This window comes from Aotus nancymaae, unplaced genomic scaffold (assembly GCF_030222135.1).
Source record: "Aotus nancymaae isolate 86718 unplaced genomic scaffold, 86718_ANA_hifiasm-v0.15.2.pri h1tg000076l, whole genome shotgun sequence".
Taxonomy (NCBI): domain Eukaryota; kingdom Metazoa; phylum Chordata; class Mammalia; order Primates; family Aotidae; genus Aotus; species Aotus nancymaae.
In genome coordinates this window covers 14,147,706-14,166,499 of record NW_026988491.1, presented here as the reverse complement: position 1 = coordinate 14,166,499, position 18,794 = coordinate 14,147,706, and the positions used below count along the sequence as shown (strand labels likewise).

At 41.3% G+C, this 18,794-nt stretch overlaps 1 protein-coding gene across 1 annotated transcript in view; it reads right to left on the bottom strand.

Annotated features, from left to right (window-relative positions):
- Positions 1 to 16,842, bottom strand: part of GRAP2 (GRB2 related adaptor protein 2) — a 75,418-nt gene extending 58,576 nt beyond the window's left edge. The window contains exon 1 of the mRNA XM_012459009.2: positions 16,758 to 16,842. The gene's annotated coding sequence lies outside the window, so the exon portion shown is untranslated. The remainder of the gene's footprint in view (positions 1 to 16,757) is intronic.
- Positions 16,843 to 18,794: the final 1,952 nt, after the last annotated feature.

Here is an 18,794-nt window from a genome sequence, read left to right as displayed (position 1 = left end):
GCAAATAAAGAGCTCCCTCCCCAGATGTGGGAATGTTCAGGAGCAATGTGAATAACCCATGAGTTACCGTACCTCTTTGGACCTCAGTTTTCCCATATTTTGTTAACTACCTCCTGGAGAATATTCATTCTCCATAATATCTGTTGTTGTGAGGATAAATTAGATAATGCCTAAAAGTGCTATGCATTTCTTGAAGGGGGAAAAGCTAAAGCCAGAAAATGTATGATTTTGGTTTTGGTTGACCCAGAGATGTGACAGTAGCCACATTACATAAGAGTTCGAAGAAAACTGAGTTGCTTTCATTTTTCAAACAGAAGAACCACAGTCTTTTCTCTGTTTGGATCCTTATACAAATCAAATATGTGAGCAAGAAAGGGCCTACGAAATCACCAATTTCAACTTTCCCCCCAATGCCATGAATTTTTCTTAGAGATATTTTGAGCGTGGAGTATGCACAATTCTGCTCCATTTTTGCCATCTAATGAGATTCCAGCCCGAGGTGCTGTGCTTCTACAATAATGTCTCAATGCTAATTACATTTTAGAATGGTTAGGGCAAGAATAGTTCCAAACATACTTGAAGTAATAACTAGTCATATATCCAGAAGGTCAACAGTTCAATCAAAGAGAGAAAAAAATTATCATATCTTAAGAAAGAGTTCAAGTGGTTTTGTACAAGAGCTCTCATTTAAGTCTACAAGTGTACTTAAAATACTGATAGAGCTAGGTAATTCTATATTTGCCTTTTTAACTCAGTGAAAGCTCCCAATTTCAGGGTGCAGTGTCTGAGAACAAGAAGCATCTGGCAGGTGAAGGGGAGAGGCGTGTTGTTAGGGAAATTGGCTGGGGTTTCAGGTTAAGGGTCTGTGCCAGGACTGCACTGCATGGAATTGTAGACAGGGGGGCCTTGGGCTGCTGATGAAGGAAAAGAATTGATGCTAGAGAGCTTTGCACTGGGCCAGGGCTCTACGCTAATGCTCTGTTACAGTAACAACACAGCGTTAATCTATGAGCACAGTAAATCCCTCAAATAATTGTGTATCAAATGATTATCAACAAAATTACACTCTGCTTTCATCAGTGCAGTTTCCATAAAAATATCTGATCTTTTCTCCAGCTTCTCAGTTTAAAAAAATGATTTCTAATGAATACCAAAGAGAAGCAATTGAAACTCTACCCACTGCTTGCTATTGTAAATGACTAAAGTTACCTTTAATTTAGAAGTGCATCACATTTTAGTTTTAAAAACATTATTATTGAGCACCTATTATGTACTTGGCAATAGTTATGTGGCCAATAGTGGTAAAGATGATTCCTAAAAAAATCGTCTGCCAAAAACATCACATAAATCATTTCTGCTCCACCAAAGGTAAAGTATTAAAATACTAAAACAGCTCAAGGATTTTTTTAAACGTGCTAAAAAGCTTTTTGTTCTCCAAGAGCCCTGCACTCTGGACAAGAAATTCCTTTCATTAAGGGTGCAGTGTAACCTGGCGTTGCGTGAAACACAGTCTAAGAACTCATGATTTCATGGGGGACCAACCAAGCTGGCAATCTAAGAGTGACTTTTATAATTCAAACTATAGGAAGACCTTTAGGGAGAAAATCAAGTTACAATGAAACTTACTCAACTCACTAATTTAAAATAGGATGGAGTCTTTTTACATTCAACTTAAAATATAAGACATTTCCAATGCACAGAAAAGTACAGAGAATAATAATAACCAACTCATCACTTAGGGTTTTTACAAGTTTTGTTTAGTAGACCCCGTTCCATTTCAGAGGGGTCCTACAGTTGCTCGCGTAGGAATTTTTCCAAATTGGAGACCAGCCTCTGGGGACAAAGCCTTTTTGCAGGATGTTTTTGGTCCATGGAATTCTCTCCTGGCTCCTCTGGCCACCCTAATCGAGCTGTTCCTTCCATTCACTTCCGTTCACGGAGGTGAAGTGCTGTTGGGGGCAGGGGCTGTGGCAGATGCCACCACTGCCTTCAGCAGGTCACAGTCAATCCAGGAAGATCAATGCCCACATAAATAATTCTAACATAAGACTGAGTGCTGGAGAGAAAGAGATTCACTTCATCTGGGGCAGAGCTAGGAAGAGAGGGTGGGTTGGGGGCTAGCCTTTGGGGTCGGCTAGGATTTGGGAAGGTGGCGATGAGAGGGATGAGGGAGCTTAAGCAAGAGGGAAGGCCTTAGGTCCAGAATGGTGAGCAGGCAGTCCTCAGAACGGAGTGTATGCTCTCAACTAAATGATGTGCTTTGGCTGGAAAAAATGTTGAGAGGCCCCTGGTTCGCTTACGGAAGCATCCATGCCCCTCCCCACTTTCTAATTTTCTTTTCCAATGATGTTTATTGAACCTTGCATTTTTATATATCATCCAGCTGCTTATTAAACTCTAAAGTTATATAATACAGTAATAATTTACTTTTGGAGAGCATGTTACAGTTTACAAATTGCTTTTTAATACACGTTATTACATTTGATCCATGGAACAGCCCTGTGACACCCCAGGCTCATCTCCACAGGTTCTTTCCTTTGAAAGTAACTTCTGCTTATAGAAACTACCAGTTATAGAAATCAGAAAAAACATTTCCACTAGCAGTCTTATTGTGTGAGAAGCACAAGCCAGAATAAAGTCAGCAATCTGGGAGAGACAAAAGAGAGGGCCCCAGCATAAGCAGAGACTGGGACTCCTGAGAGGATGACGTGATTGTGGCTTTGGAAATGCAGAGTGATGCAGAAGAAAGACAAGGAAGAGTGTGCTGCAGAAAGCAGAAGGTGGAGCAAGGTACAGAGTGGTGGTCTGCTCCCGGGCGGTGTGCTGGCAAGTGTGGGGTCAATGCCTGCTCAACCTCACATGGGGCTGGGTGTTTATCTTGAGCAGTGCCCTGTGAAATACAACTCAAAAATAAAAAAGGGTGGCTTTTAGAACATGAGGATAGAATAAAATGATTTTTTTTTCTTTGTCACAATATCTCCTGAGCAGACTTTTTTTGAGACGGAGTCTCGCTCTGTCACCCAGGCTGAAGTACAGTGGTGTGATCTCTGCTCATTGCAGCCTCTGCCTCCCAGGTTCAAATGATTCTCCTGCCTTAGCCTCCCGAGTAGCTGGGACTACAGGCACCCACCATACTTGGCTAACTTTTGTATTTTTAGTAGAGACCGGGTTTTACCATGTTGGCCAGGCTGGTCTTGAACTCCTGACCTCAAGTGATCCACCTGTTTTGGCCTCCCAGAGTGCTGGGATTACAGGTGTGAACCACTGTGCCTGGCCTAAAATGAATATTTTTTATAAGGTTGGGGGCAAAAGACCGTTTCAAGATCTGGGAAGGGAGAAATGCTCATTTCATTTGATGTATGTACGTTCTGTGGCAACCCACAATAACTCATCTACTGTAACTTTGATAAACTGTTTTTCAGATCGAGTATGAAAGTGGTGCACTTTTGCAAACTACTTTACAGAAGCAAAAACAACCAGGACACCAATTTTTGACTGCAGTCTAGTTGGAATAAATCTTACTGATGTTGGCTACATCAACAAATTCACTTAGCCTGCTGTAAATCAGTTTACTTTTCTACTTAGAGACATGATGTGAAATGAGATTAATCCAGTTATAGCAAAGTGAGTGAATTCAGTTGAGTAAATCCCTTTCCATGGAAAAGAACTTCGTTTTGCAGCTCATTTGAGATGAAATCCACAGGACAGTATGATGCCTTCTCTGGAACTGAACGAATGCGTTTATCCTAGTTTTATTTAAAGCAAAATTCATTAGAGCTGTCCCATATGACAGTGGACTCTACTGTCCTTAGGTGAGGGTCACAGTGAAAGCGTTTGCTGAACAACCAAACTGTTTTGGTGGAATTTCGCCTAAGGACTAGTGCTCCAGCTACACTATAAATGCGGAAAAGATTGACAACTCCTTGGAGAGACAGGAGAGAGACTAATAAAAACCAACAAAACTGTGTATATTCTTTTATATTCCTCCTTCTTTGTGTTCCATGGTAAAAGGGCAGTCTGCACAGTTTCCATTTGACAAATACATACTTGGTGGTAACTATCTCAAGCAGGCAAGGCTTGGAGCAGGTCCAGAGGATAACAAAGGGATTAAAAGGTCGGGGAGAGACTCTTAGGGCAACACGCTAATGGAATTGAGATGCTTTAGCCTGGAAAAGGGGAGGCTGTGCCTGGCAGTTGCAGAGGGTGGTTTGTGTTCTTGATCATTACTGAATGTTAGAAGTCACATTGTGTGCAGGGTGGGATGAAAGAGACTCACTTTACATCCCAGGAAGAGGTGTTTAGGGTTAGAAATGGGGAAGAAGTTTTGACTTAGATGGATTATAAGGCATTGACCAGTCCTTAAGAAATCCTTCTCTGGAAATGTTGAAGTTGAAGAGTAGATAATCTTTCTGAAATGATCTAGGTGCCCTGCAGGAGGGGAATGACCCAGAGGACCTCTCGGGTTCTATTCCATTTCTTATCCCGTGATTTCTCAGTGGCCACTGTCAGGACCTGGCTTACTTCTGATCCACCTTTCTCTATAGCTGGGAGCCCCTGACCCCTTCTTGCAAGTCAGCTGTGCTGTAGACTCAGCATTAAGCCTTTTCTTGGTTGAGAGGGATTTAAGAAGCTCACTCCAGCTGAACACTTGGCACTGGGTCATGCCTGCTGCTGGCCTGGCTCTCAGGCGTCCCAGTTCTAGTAAGCAGGATTCTGCCTTGTTTCTGAGTCCTCATCTTACTGGATTTACCTGAAATCTGCCCATGTGCTCCTATGCTAATACTTGAAATCCTTCTACGTCTATCATGATTTTGAGATCATACCTACTATCCACTCTAGAACTGAAACCTTCTCTCTATATATATTTCTCCTACACCTCCTCCCACCCCTTCTGGAACTCATACCTGGTGTCCAGTCCCTGAACCTTAGCCCTGTTCTCTTTTTTTTTTTGAGACAGTCTCTCTCTGTCACCCAGGCTGGACTGCAGTGGCACAATCCCTGCTCATTGCAACCTCTACCTCTTGTACAGCAAATTTTTGTACAACCTCTACCTCATGTACAAAATTCTCCCACCCATGCCTCTCAAATAGCTGGGGTTACAGGCTCCTGCCACCATGACCAGCTAATTATTGTACATTTAGTAGAAACGGGATTTTGCCATGTTGTCCAGGCTGGTCTCAAATTCCTAACCTCAGATGATCCTTCTGCCTTGGACTCCCAAAGTGCTGGGATTACAGCTGTGAGCCACCGTGCCTAGCCTTTTAGCCCTGTCCTCTAAAGCTGACTGCCTTTGTGCACAGAGTACCAGTTAGCATGGTCTTAGATGTCTCCTCTCGTCTCTGGTTGGATTTTCCATTCCCTGCCCTCCACGCCCCCACCACTGTCACTCCAGCCACTGCCAGTCTATTTGTTCTTTGCCTGGTCATATCACGGCATGCCACATGCCACATGACTCTATTTTCCTACAGCCTTCTATGGTTTCTGGTCACACATCTGAGCGTTTATAAATCAGATGCTGGTGTTTTCCAACCTTGTCATTACTGACATTTGGGGCCAGTTAAGTCCTTGTTGTGGGGGCCATCCTGTGCATTGCAGGATTCTCAGCAGCATCACTGGCTTCTACCCACCAGTAGGACCTCTCCCCACAAACTGTGACAAAAAATGTTTCCTGACATTGCCAAATGTCCCTGGTGAGGGTGGGGAAGAACCCCTGGTCCACAAGAACCCAGAAAGGCAAGAGTACTTTTTTTTAGAGACAAGGCCTCACTCTGTCACCCAGGCTGGATGGAGTACAGTATCTCAGTCATATCTCACTGTAACCTCAAACTCTTGGGCTCAAGTGATCTTCCTGCCTCAGCCTCCTATAGCTAGGACTACAGGCATGCATCACTACACCTGGCTAATTTTTAATTTTTTATAGATATGGGGTCTCGCTATGTTGCCCAGGCTGCCCTCAAACTCCTGGGCTCAAACAATCCTCCCACCTTGGCCTCCCAAAGTGTTGGGATTACAGGCGTGAGCCACCATGCCTGGTCGACAAGAGTACTTTAAAGCCAGTTATATATACACACACTGAGAAATAGCTGAATGTGTACAGGACATTCAAATCTGGTAACATTTTAACTAAGGACTCTAATCTTTTAATAAACACCAAATGGAAGTTTGCAAGTTTTGTATTACCACACAAGGTCTACAGTGGGTAAAATGGGGGTGAAATCCCTTCACTCTAGATCTGTTCTTCTCAGATTTTATTGTGTGTAAGAATCAGCAGGGGAATCTTTTTATAGTTTAGATTCGGATTCAATAGGTTTGAGGCAGGGCCTGAGATCCTCGCTTCTAATGGGCTCCCCAGTGGTGCCGCTGCTACTGGTCCTGGGATCACACCCTGCTACAAGTGCCCAGGCCCTGGGTTAAAAATCACGTGAGAGGCTGGGGAGGGGCTACTGGAAAATTTATAATTACAGAGTCACCAGAGCAAGATCACAATGTGCGTTAGAATGGCAGACTAGAAAAATGTGGATGTTTCCTATGTCTTTCTATAAGGAGCAAAAAGACTGCTCTCAGGGACGTGTTTTGAAATATGATATTTCTATTAGCTTGAAATTATAAATATTATACAAGTTACCTGTGAGCGCTCTGCACTGGCCAGGGGTGAAAATCTATGAACTTCTAAGACATCTTTCTCTTTCAGAGGTTTCCAAAAGTCTGACAGAAACCTAAACTTCAAGATCTTTGTAGTCCCACAGTACAAACGGAAAAGGGTAGGGTTGAGGATGGGGCTGGGGGAGGGGATGGAGAGAAGAGAGTCATTTTAAATGAGTCTTGCAGATATACTTTATGGCACTTGCTCACATTACAAATAATTTTGTGTAAAATTATACTGACCATCACATGGTATTACTACAACCAAAAATCAAATAACCCAGTTATATTTTTTAAATGACTACAAAAATGAAGTCATTAACTTTAACATGTAGTGATTAGGACAATCAAATCTTCTGAAAGCTGCCAAGAGCCTGAAATAACCTTTTTCTCCTCTCACCTAACGCTGCCTCTGAGTAACCTTTCCTTAGGGTTTTGCAGATATGGAACTCATGGTCGCATATTCTCACTGCAGGGAGGAAAAGGCCATTCGCACTTGTTCCCATCATACTTAGGAAGATTGAGGCCCATCAGTTTGTCTAAAGATGCAGATTTGTCCAGGATTACAGACCATTTATGGATAGGGAGGAGAGAATGAAGTTCTGACACTTTAGAGACCAACGATCCATCATGAGATTAGCTGTGCCACAGTTAAGTACTCACCTGCAGGGAGGGGAAACTAATACCCTAGCTCTGAAAGATTTGGACATGCTGTTATCCATATGATCAAGTGGAATAGAAATAAATGTTTTATATTTAAACCTCTGTCCTAGGGATTTTAAAAAATCAACAGTGTAAGTACAGAATAAGAAAGATTTGGCTTAGTAACAGCACATGGGAACTCATGGGTTTTAGCTGACCGCAATTTCATTATGAGTCAGCAGTGTGACATGGATGCCAAAATGGCTCATGCAATCATGGGCCATATTAATAGAACTATAGGCTATAGATCAAGGGAGGCAACTACCCTATGGTGTTCTGCATTCTCAGATTACTCCTGGAGAGCACTGCTCCATTCTGAGCCCCATGACTTAGGAGACACCCTAAACTAGAGTCCAACCAGAGGCGAATGCTTCAAATAATGGCAGCACGCAAAACTGCCTCATAGGAGGAGTGGTTATAAGAACCAAGGACATTTATGCTTGAAAGAGAAGACTTTGAGAGACATGATTGGAAGTAGGGGAAGAGCAGGCTAGCTGGGAAAAGATCTTGAGGTAGTTTCCAGTGGCAGAAGTTTAGTATCTGGATTCCCCATTGAAACTTCACATGGCCCTTCTAACTCTTTTTGTTGTTTGCAAAATAAACAGATCTTCAGCAAAGAAGACCCTGTTCCTTCTACGATTTCCTTGATGTGTAAAGCTTTGTGGATGCATTGATGCTTGCTTGCTAATCCATCTCTCTCAGCCTACAGATGCACCTCCTTCAAGAAGTCCTTTCTAAAAATCTCCATCTTAAGCCATTTTTTAAAATCTCCTTATCAGGAGTTTTGCATTGTGGTGCATTTTGTTTGTTTGTTTGTTTGTCCTAGTTTCCCAAATACACTGTTCATTCTTTAGGGGAAAGGACCCAATTATTTTTTTTGCTTTTATTACCCTAAATGTTCTCAGTATATCTGCATACCCGTGAGCTAGGGACTGAGGGAATTTCTGCAGACGGTAGCCAAAAGATGAATTAAAGTAATCAGACAGGTAATTTTTACAGCATCTACAAGATGAAGCATTACAGCATGCTCTCTTGATGATAATAACACCTAATTGACCCTTCGCTTTAAGAAATAATATGAGCTGACAAAGCAGCTGTATCATAAATCTCCCTTACATCTTACATTTTAAAATGGAAGTTGTGAATCTATGCTGGAGAAAAACAAAGTCTGCTTTCTAAAAGCTCCATCTATTTTGTTCCAGGTATTGGGAATTTCTTTTCAGCTAGGGGAATCCTTGACTTCACACTTTCTTCTTCTCTGATTATTTGGATACTTACAGGGTACCAAGTGTTAAGTCATAATAGTATTGGTTTATAAAATGAATTAGTAGTCTATTTTAAAATACTGATCTAGGAAATAAAAATTCCACAAAATGAGCTTATTTACATAAGAAAGCACCATGTTCTGCATTGTGCAAATGAGATATGGTTGAGGCAGCAACACATGAATCTTCGAAAGTCTGTTACATAGCAGGGTAAAGAATGGCATAATTTCACTCAAGGACAGAGGAGTGAATGAGGCACAGTGAGTCATCTGTGAGGCTGAGCATAGAACACAAAATACAGGAGCCAAGTTCACACTCTGTCACTCTCATCACTGGTCAGTATAACCTCCCATGGTCCAGTGACCTGATATGGTATGGAGTAGATGATACTCTCTGTAGGAAGTTGATCTAACTCCACTTGCCAGCCTGAAGTTCACTTAGAATATTTGAAGCACAGAAAGACTGAGACCTAAGGCCCCAGTTTCCTATCAAAACCTGCTAATCACAAATATTAGCAGTTAGCTTGGATGACTCCAAAGGCCAAGGGAGAGTGGTGGTGTCCATCTAGCCTCGGGGTTTCTGCAGTGACAGCTGCAGGCCCTCTTGTGAGTCTCCAACTTCCAAGAACATTTCTGGGACATTAAAGCATAAAACTGTTCATAATAAAAAAATCAAGGAGAAAGCTTTGTGCCCTTTGAAAGGCATAACCTCTTTAGAAAGATAAGGGTCTACTGGCCCAAAATAAGCCCATCAGCATTATTTACTTCCATACTACTCCCTGAACTACCCAAGAGGGGTAATAAAATCTCACAGGATGGCTGCCTGATGCAGAGCACAGGGTTAGAGTATAATTGCTGTGGACAGTCAGCTCTGCAGCAAGTGAGGCAACCAGCAGCATGACATCCAAAAAGCCCACAAAGGCACTATTGAGTTCTTTGTAGTTTCTAATGGGATTTGGACGTTGCAGGGGAATCCGTTAAGAACTGGGTGCCAGCTCTTATGCCCTACAGGGAAGGGTGAAGGATATTGCCATCGATGATAGAAAAAGTCATTTCCCTCTGTTCTCAGACCCAGTGGGATTAGGTAGTTTTCTGCAGAAAATCAAAGGGCTTCAGAGAACACATGGTCTAACCTCTCACTTGATTGAGGAGGAAACTGAGGCTCAGGGAAGCTAGCTGACTTGTTTAAGATCACGTGGGTAGCTTCTGGTAGAGCCAGAATTCAGCTCTCTAGAAGCCCATCAAGGGTTCTGGAATGTCTAGAATGCTGTGTCTGGACCAGTGTTGTGGAAGGAGTCCAGGCTACAACGTGACAGACTTGGTGCTAAGTTCTGGCAGACATTAGGAAATTACCTTGAGCGAGTCCCGGAAACTCTCCAAGCCTTGCTTTCCCCATTCTGCAGAATGAGAGGTAAAATCTGTGGTCTGTGTACCTCAAAGATCACAGCCAGATCAAACAAGATCATGACAACTCTTTAAATTTACTTATTTTTTGAGACAGGATCTCGCTCTGTTGTCCACGCTGGAGTGCAGTGATGTGAACATGGCTCACTGCAGCCTCGACTTCCTGGGCTCAAGGGATGCTCCTGCCTTAGCCTCTGGAGTAGCCTGGACTACAGGTGTGAGCCACCAGGCCTAGTTTTTAAAAACAGTATCTTGTAGAGGTAGGGCCTCACCATGCTGCCTAGGCTGGTCTCAATCTCCTGGGCTCAAGAAGTCTTCCTACCTTGTCCTCCCAAAGTCACTGAGCCTGCATGACAGCTCTTTTTAAAGCTCCATCAGGATTAGTATATAATAATTCTAGAGAAAGAAAATTTTTCCTGTTGAGGATATATATATAGATGGACACTAGGTGATTTTTTTTGTTTTTTGAGACAGAGTCTTGCTCTGTCGCCAGGTGCCAGGCTGGAGTGCAGTGGCGCAATCTTGGCTCACTGTAACCTCTGCCTCCCGGATTGAAGCAATTCTCCTGCCTCAGCCTCCCGAGTAGCTGGGACTGTGGGCGTGTGTCACCACACCCAGCTAATTTTTGTATTTTAGTAGAGACGGGGTTTTACCATGTTGGCAAGGATGGTCTCGATCTCTTGACTTCGGGATCCACCCGTCTCGGCCTCCCTAAGTCCTGAGATTACAGGTGTGAGCCACCGCATCCAGCCTGACACTAAGTGATTTATCATGGATGGACACCAGAATTTCCCATGGAAATTCTGTGCAAAGCTGTGTAAGGATAAGTGCTAGGCATCATCGTTTTTTCTCCCACTGGGGAGAGTTTTCATAGCTTTCATCAACATCTCAAATTATCTGTGACGCTCCCCTTCCCCCACCCATCCCACCACTGCCAGTAAGAACCTATGTGCTATGGATATCAGCGTATTTATGGTGGAATTAAAGTACTGATATCAGGTATTAGAATTGGACAATTTTCTTAGTTGTCTCAATGTTTGGTTGAGATTCTCCTGTTAGTCTTACCGATTTAATGATCTATATTTTCAAACAAATCTATTTAGAGGAGGAGAGCCTTTTCAGCTATCTGACTTTACATTTTGTTCTATAAAGGGTTAAACTCTGTGACCTATAAAACGATGAACAGAAATTTCAAATTACAAGTCAGCCAGGCCTTCCACCCCACTTTGTACTTCCCTTGTATTATTTCCTAGTTATTTCGAAAGAGTTTCTTTAAAATTATATTTAACAAGAGAACTATCTACTTATTATTTACTGAGTTCCTACTGAGTTCTCAGCAGTTTGTTTCTAATATTTTCCCATAAAGCACTAGACAAAAGACACAAATCATGAACCATTTGTAGGCTGACACATTAAGCCCGTGGTTCTAGAAGGCTGAGGGGTGTGGAGAAAAACATATGAAAAAGTATTATTCATGACCAACTGATCAATTAGCCTGCTTTTCATTAAAAAACACAAAAAGGCAGAACCAATTTGGCAATGACTGTGTTAGAAATGAAAAAAACATTATTAATGATGGTTTTTTTTTCTTATTTATTTGTAGTTCTCGTTAGAAAATTACACTTGAGAGCTTTCTGTAATGGCCATTGAAGGAGTGGGTCAGATTCAACCCAGCAGTCAAACCCTTTTGTAATGCTAATGAAGGAGCAGGGACCAATACCTAGTTTATACAGCTGTTTCTCAATACAGTTTCAGAAGCCACAGGCCGATTTATGGAATATCTGAGTATAGGAGAAAACCAACAGGGAAGCTACATACTCAGAAGAGTCATCCATCATCTCATACGGAAATCCACTGTGGCCTTTTATAAATCTGCCAATGGCTTATACTCTTGTGTTTTTCTGGTAAAATTTTATGTAGTACAGGAATGTGAAAAATGAGAGGAATTTTTTCCCTCCTAATTATATCAAAATATCATCTTCTACCCTAAGGCTCTGAGGTCTTATAACTCCCCTCTTGCATTGTTCCTTTCAGGCTCCCCCGCCCCATTACTTCCTAGTTCTCCTACTCCTTTCAGTTCCAAGTATTTTATGTTCAAGGTTTCTTGTACAGAGCCTTACGCTATGTAAATGTAATAAGAGTTCTTATCTGTGCTTAGTGGAATGCTGTTCTCATTCAGATGAGTGAAACCTTAAATGTGTTTGGGTAGCAACCTCCCAGATTTTCAATAACTTCAAGCCTGGATGCGTGAGGGCTATTTACACTCAGTTCCACTGGGATCACTCCTCACTGCATGTGCCCATCATCAGAGAGAGTGCCCAGGAACCAGATGGCCTGGGTTCAAATCCTGGCTCCATCGGGTACTAGTTAAGTGACCTTGCTCAACATACTGAACCTCTCTGTACCTCAGTTTCTTCATTGTGAAAAAAGGGTAATATTAGCACTTTCTTCATTGCACCATTAGGAGAAGTAAACGAGTTGGTGCCTGCAAGTATTAGAACAATGCTTGGCAAATAACAATAATAACAGGCACTGTTTTAGGAACTTTACACGTATAAATCGTTCACTCTTCAGAAGAATCCCATGAGATAGGCACCATTACTAATCCCATTTTATAGCTTAAGAAATCGAAGCACAAAAAGAATAAGTAAAAGACTGGGCTCACACCTAGGCTGTCTTGGTTTCACCAGCACGCACTCAATAAACACTACCTGCTATTATTATTACTACCTGAACTTACGCACTCCATAAATATTTCTAGCTGCTATTGCTGCTGATTATGACAAATTTGCATGGCGAATCCATCTGCAAAGTGTATTAAAAATATATATGAACACCAGTGAAATAATCAATTTAGGCAAAGATTATTACCGAAAATCACTGGGTGACATTGTTGGGAAACAGGGTATTGCTGCAGTGCCAAAGTGTCACCCCCTGAAACTACTTGCTAATTGCAAAGGGTGAAAAAGTGTCTTTACAACAAGAGCTCCCCAGAGCACGATCGCTACCTTGAGCCCTGATCAAACATGGCATCACACAGTGGAACAACCTGGCATTCCGTACCTCCCGGTAAGATGCAATATGAAGCACCCAGTGCCACCATGCAAATAGTGTTCAATCAAAATCAAATCACCCTAAAAGGCCTAACTTGGAGCTTATGGGAAATAAAGGGGGTAGAGGAACAAATTAACCACGAGGCAATAATAAATTCAGAACGTGGGACCTGGTCAAGAGAACTGGCTTCATCTTTACAAACACCCAGTGTCGAAGAAAGAGACATGAGATCCAACTGCAAAATATGTTCTTATTTTTTAAAAATTAGATTTAAAAAAAAATGGCATAGAAGATATTTGGGGGACAAATGGGGAAGGTCACATCTGCACTAGTTATTAGGTAATACTAAGGACTTGCTGTTTATCCTCTAAGGCCTAATGATGGTACTGTAGTTATATAGAGGAATGCCTTTATTCTTAGATGTGTACTCAATGATTTAGGAGTGAAGTGTCTGCAACTTACAAGTAATTCAGAAAGAAATACATACAGATGGAGCGAATATAGCAAAAAGTTAGCAATTGTTGAACCTAGTGAGTACTAATATTTCAACTTTTCTTTACGTTCGGATTATTTTCTCACTGCCTTTTCCTTTTTTTTGAGACACGGTCTTGCTCTGTTGCCAGGCTGGAGTGCAGAGGTGCCATCTCAGCTCATTGCAACCTCTGCCTCCTAGGTTCAAGCGATTCTCGTACCTCAGCCTCCCAAGTAGCTGAGATTACAGGCACCCGCCACCACTCCCAGCTAATTTCTGTATTTTGGTAGAGACAGGGTTTCACCATGTTGGCCAGGCTGGTCTCCAACTCCTGACCTCAGATGATCTGCCTGCCTTGGCCTCCCAAAGTGCTGGGATTACAGACGTGAACCACTGTGCCCGGCCATTCTTCACTATCTTTTTGAGATAGTGAAGATAGTTCTTAACATTTTCTTTAGAGAGCATATAAGACTTGCATTGTTATGTACTTTGTGATAGTTTCTTTTAATTCTCTAAGATTTTTGTTTATAAATGCATATTTAAAAATAAAAGAATCTTTAAAAATTATTTACTGAATTCCTATTGACTCAAGTTTATTGAAACTTAATGTTAACACTGTTGAAGAGGACTCAGTGCCTAGCACCAGGCCTGGCACATAGTAATTGATTGATAAATGTTTGTAAAATGTTTATTTGCTAAACACGGCCATGCTTTCTTGGAAATTTTTAAGTGAAAAAGAAAGGGTAGGCCAGGTGCGGAGGTTCACACCTGTAATCCCAACACTTTGGGAGGCTGAGGTGGGCAGATTGCTTGAGTTCAGGAGTTCAAGACCAGCCTGGGCAACAGGGCAAAACCCTGTCTCTACTAAAAATAAAGTATTAGCCAGGCCTGGCGGTGTGCAGCTGTAGTCCCAGCTACTCAGGAGGCTGAGGTGGGAGGATCACTGAGTCCAGGGTAGTTGAGGCTGCAGTGAGCCGTGACTACACCACTGCACTCCAGCCTGGGTCACAGAGTAAGACCCCATCTTAAAAAGAAAAGAAAAGAAAAAAGACTCATGAGGCTGTGTTATTATCATTATTACTATTTATTTTTGGAAATCCGCCCACCTTGGCCTCCCAAAGAGCTACGATTACAGGCACGAGCCGCCGCGCCCAGCCAGGGCTACGTTATTTCTTTACAGATCAAGATATTCTGGGCAAATAGTTCAGACAGACAAAATGGGGCCCTATCAACCCTATTGTTTGATTCAAACAACTTATAAAGATTCTTGAACACGTTTTGGGTTTGTTTTATAGGGGCACAAAAATGAATAATCTGTCCCCAGGAATACCCAGCAGCAATTGTTACTTATTTAAGAAATCCTGATGGAATCACACTTACTGACACGTTTCGAACAATTGCAGACTTTTCTTGATCCAGGAAAAAAGGGCAAGTTCTACTCAAGTTTAGGCATGAACCCTATCAGTCATCAACACCAGTGGGTGTCATTATCTGGGAATCAATAAATTATGTTGGAACTAGGATCATTTTCAGCTCTTCTAGAAAGCAATAGTCCTAAAAGAGACAGCTTCAGGAAATAAGTGAGAGACATTTTGTATAAGAACTGGGAAGAAAACGATCAAGATTCAAAGAAATAACTAATCATGATATCGCCTTGTATTTTTATAGTGCCTTTTTCCTAAGGCATTTCATATCTATGTGAACTCATTTATTCTTAAAATATTCCTATGAGGTAGACATAGAGCAATTGAAAGGGATTTTCACTGGGGCTTAAGATGTGGGAGATATTCAAAAGGATATTGTATTAGCAACAGAAATATTTCTTACTATTGAATAGATTGATCATCTCCTTCTCCTCTGCCTCAGTAAAGTCATTTTTAAAAAGATAAAATCTATTACAATTGGGGAGAATAAGATTTCAGTTTACCGTATGGGAAACACTCCAAGCTCAATCTAAAAAAAGCAGTTTTATTCAGTAATACAGGGCCACCTCTCTTTTACAAAAAAAAAAAAAAAAGAAAGAAAATTTCTCAAAAAGGATATGAGTCAGATTTTTTTTTTCAAATTTGAAAATTAAATATACATAGGTGGTCCTCTACTTACACAATGTTCCTTATTTAATAGTGGACGGTTTTGTAAAGAGGATCACTATAAAATTATTTTATAAATTTTTATATACAATACTGGATTGTTAAAGGAGAGTAACTTCTGCTAAATGTTCTTTCTGAAACCAAAAATAAGAAACAAAAAGGACCCACTAAAGAACTAAACAGTTTATGATAAACGTTGCTGCAGAACAAAAGATTCTTCAACCTGAACTTTCCCATCCTTAGACAACATAATGAGAGCACATGAAATCTTTCCCATTGGATTTTTAGATCTAAAACATTTCCCTCTCCTAGTTTATCTATATATGTGTTCAACAGTGTGCAAATTATGTTGCATATACTTGATTAATAAGGCCTAATTCCAGGTAGGTAGATACGGTAATTTTTTTTTTTTTTACAGTATCCCTGTCAGGGCAATACGATAAATTTTAAATTAGTGAAACCTTTGGTTGGTGTGTTCAATCCTCATGCTCAGGAAGAAGTGGGACAAAGAACACAAAGCAGCTATCTTCAGACTGGACACCTAAACCAGAGACAGTCATAGGGATGGAGCCTAACTGCTGGCATGAAGACAGACAGTAGCCTTTCAAAACACATTTCGACATAAAGTTTTCTTTTTGTAAAGGAATGAAAACTGGTGATCTTTGTACGGATAACAAAAATGCAAACAGAACTAGAAATTCAAGCAAAGAGAGAAATCCTGACCTCAGAGTTATGGTGTTCATTCATCACTGCTCAGCCCTCTACCACCTCCTCCAATCCCTTCCAATTTGGATTAAATCCTGACCATGGTGAAGTGGAATTTTATCTCTGTGATCCCAAGGTCGAAAATCTTTCCCTGAGATGCTTTTGAAGCCAGTTTGTGGAGATTTTTGTGTTACGGACTGGGTAAGGAACAAGTGTTCTCCCAGTTCGTTTGATAAAAGTCAAATCCCATTACCACGAATGTTGTCACAGCAAAAGGTTTAGAGGCCCTAGCTGATGGTACTTAAAAGCAGTATTTAGAGAACCCATGAGATTCATTTAAATTAACTCATACAGAACATTCTGCAAATTATAAAACTGTTCAAAGTTTCTAGAGTATATGTACAGATGTTGTATAATGACATACCTTTTGGAAGAGAAGGGGTTGAATTTATGTCTTGGCTTTGACACCGAGTTATTAGAATCCTTTCTGGCAAGAAGGAAGACGAATTCAAGCATCAGAATTACTGCATTTCAGAGGACAGATCCACTTTGTGCTGTCTTCCAAGTGCCACCCTGAAAGTGGGGGCAAGTGTATAGATCCATTAACTGTACTCTTCCTCCCCACCTCTTCCTCCCTCCTCCAAACTACCCCTAGGCAGCCCTGCAGTCTGTAGGCAAACCACACAGGAACTAGCACATACGGGGCTTCAGAGAGCTGGGCGTGAGCCTTAGATTATGCGGTTTTGTTTTCTTGCTGCCAGAGTCAAACTATAATGCAGGAGGTTCACTGAAACACTTTTGCTTCTTTATGCTTGGTTTCAGTTTTAACAACATCCCCCCTGAACACTTGTGTTCACATAAGAAAATTTTTAGCCCTAGATATGGTCCATCAGCAAACTGATCTTAAGGAAAACTCTTATATTCTCTTGGTACAGTCATGCATTCAGAGGAACATTAGGATTTCTTGGGGGAACTTATTTAAGATCTCCCTTGATCACTCACAATGTTAAGACTCCAGGGAAGATGCTTTGTTCATGCACTCAGCCTGTAGTATTACTCTGGACAAAGAAAAAAAAAAAAAAAGAAACATTCTGAGCTGGGATGAGTTCTCATCCCAGGTTTGCTACAGTCCAGCATGAGTTGGAACCAGTTCCTTTGATTTCTGGGACTTCAATTTGTCTTATCTTGGACTGAAGGCTTTCTGGGATTTAAGACTTTCCACTGACTTTGAGGATTTTGTTACCTTCAACTTCCTTAGTTCTTACCTTTAAATGTACTGCTCACCCTTCCCCCTATATCAACTGCAACTTGTGAAGGCCTCTTCCTTTCTCTTTGCTCTTGCTAGAAAATGGATTACCAACTTTGCATCTTTTACAGAAAATTTGAGACATTGCTACTTGCTAAGTGGCACCATTCAGAGTTTGGGGCCTGGATCCAAGACGAGGGGAGAAACGTTGGCTCACTGGGACGCTCCTTGCATTCATTCCCGGAACACCAAGAGGAGCACGTCAAGAAGGAGAAACTCAATTTGGGTTTCTAAAATTTAAACTTCTTCTGCAATGTGAAATGGCATCCTTTTCCATCTCTTCCCTTCTTTATAACTAAACCTTGTTCAAAATGTACTTTCTTTCTTAAAACGTTTTCCTTGGTTATAATTGCTCAACATTTTTATTGAAACAGAAAAGAAGAATCAGCAGAGTGCCATGGTGATAGAAAATGCTCAGTAAATATTTGTAGAATGAGTTAAAAGAAGTAATTTTCTACCTGTAACTTCTTTTTTTTTTTTTTTCCTGAGACAGAGTTTCGCTCTTGTTGCCCTGGCTGGAATGCAATGGCACGATCTCAGCTCATGCAATCTCCATCTCCCAGGTACAAGTGACTTTCTTGCCTCAGCCTCCCAAGTAGCTGGGATTACAGGCACCTGCCACCATGCCCAGCTAATTTTTTTGTATTTTTAGTAGAAACGAGGTTTCGCCATGTTGGCCAGACTGGTCTTGAACTCCTGACCTCAGTTGATCCGCCCACCTCAGCCTCCCAGAGTGTTGGAATTACAAGTGTGAGCCACTGTGCCTGGCCCTGTAACTCCTTAATAACAGGCTTTCTTTTTATTAATGTAAGTCTGTCAAACTTTCTTAAATCCTGGTTATATCTGAAAAGGATCCTTGCTATTTCCACATTAAAAGGTAAAATTTTAAAAATAACAACATGTTGCTACTTTAAAAATAATAACATCTCAACCTTGGCCTCAGAATTCTTCAGCCTCCTAAGGACCTTCTTGGATCATTACACTGAACAGCTCTATTGCCAAGTTTTTAAATGTTGAAATCCTCTGGCTACAGTTCTAATTCTTCCATAGCTCCCAAGTCAATGGTTTTGAAGTGGTTAAACGAGTCCCTAAAATTCTATTTTTGGGGCTGAGTGTGGTGGCTCACACTTGTAATCCCTGCACTTTAGAATCCAC